The sequence below is a fragment of the Centrocercus urophasianus genome, unplaced genomic scaffold, assembly GCF_019232065.1.
Source record: "Centrocercus urophasianus isolate 14NV4802_14NV808 unplaced genomic scaffold, USGS_Curo_1.0 seq_1427, whole genome shotgun sequence".
Taxonomy (NCBI): Eukaryota; Metazoa; Chordata; class Aves; order Galliformes; family Phasianidae; genus Centrocercus; species Centrocercus urophasianus.
The window spans coordinates 13619-14540 of record NW_024884617.1 but is presented as its reverse complement, the minus strand read 5'-3'; the positions used below and the strand labels follow the sequence as shown (position 1 = coordinate 14540).

The 922-nt window shown below is 70.0% G+C and overlaps 1 protein-coding gene and 1 long non-coding RNA gene across 4 annotated transcripts in view; one reads left to right on the top strand and one right to left on the bottom strand.

Annotated features, from left to right (window-relative positions):
* Nucleotides 1-324: 324 nt before the first annotated feature.
* Nucleotides 325-922, bottom strand: part of LOC122158491 — a 4081-nt gene continuing 3483 nt past the window's right edge. For all 3 annotated transcript variants that reach the window (XR_006168244.1, XR_006168242.1, XR_006168243.1), the window contains one exon: nt 325-390. This is a non-coding gene — a long non-coding RNA (uncharacterized LOC122158491). The remainder of the gene's footprint in view (nt 391-922) is intronic.
* MLLT11 (MLLT11 transcription factor 7 cofactor) overlaps nt 700-922 on the top strand; it is a 1209-nt gene continuing 986 nt past the window's right edge. Inside the window, exon 1 of the mRNA XM_042815194.1 lies at nt 700-781. The gene's annotated coding sequence lies outside the window, so the exon portion shown is untranslated. The remainder of the gene's footprint in view (nt 782-922) is intronic.

Below are 922 nucleotides of genomic sequence, written 5' to 3'. Positions count from 1 at the left end.
GGGGGGTCTTAGGGTTGTGGGGTCCCTGAGGGTTCGGGGTGGGGCTGCTGAGGGGGTTCGGGGTGCAGGGAGGGCTGAGGGATCCCGGGGGGGTTGGGAGGATTTGGGGATCCAGCAAAGCTGGGGGGCTGAGCAGAGCTGGGCTGGGGGCCCCAAGGGGGCTGTGAAGGATGGGGAGCCCAGAGGGATTGCGGGGGTTCAGCAAAGCTGGGGTCACCCAGCAGAGCTCAGCGGAGCCGTTTGGGGCCGTTGGTGAGGATGGGGGCTGTGCGGGGCTCGGGGTGCCCAGCAGAGCTGGGGGCCTCACTGGGGCGGGGGGCTTCGCTCAGGCTGAAGCAGCCCCCCGCCCTGCCGGGCCGCTCGCCTCCTGGCGCTGCTCAACGTCAATTTCTGCACCAAAAATAAAACAAAGCCGAAATCTGTCAGCTGCTCCACGACCAGAAGCGCCGCGAAGCCTTTTTGGGGACGCGGGCAGCCCGGCCCCCTCCCCACCTCCCCACAGCAGCCCGGTGCGCAGGGAGAGCCGCTGCCGGAGGCCGCGATTGGGGCGATGCCCCCCGAAGGGCCGCCTCCGCCCCTCCGTCCCTCCACCCCCCCGCATCCCATCTGTCCGCCCCACGGGTGGGGGCTCTGCTGACTCATCTGCCCACGCCCCCCCTTCCCACCCCCCCACGTCGGGCGCTGCGAGGGGCTGCATTGCAGACCCGGCTGCGCCAACAGACAAAAGCGACGCCGCATCGCGGAGGCACAAAGAGGAGCAGCGACCCGCAGCCCCCCGCAGGTACGGCCCTGGTGGGGGGGGCACGGGGTGCGGGTTTTTGGGGTGACGGCACATCGCTCTGCACATCGCTCGCCTTTCCCCAATGATTTGCGTTACGGTTTGGGCCGGGGGCACCTTTAGGGTCTTGGGGGGGGGGGGGGG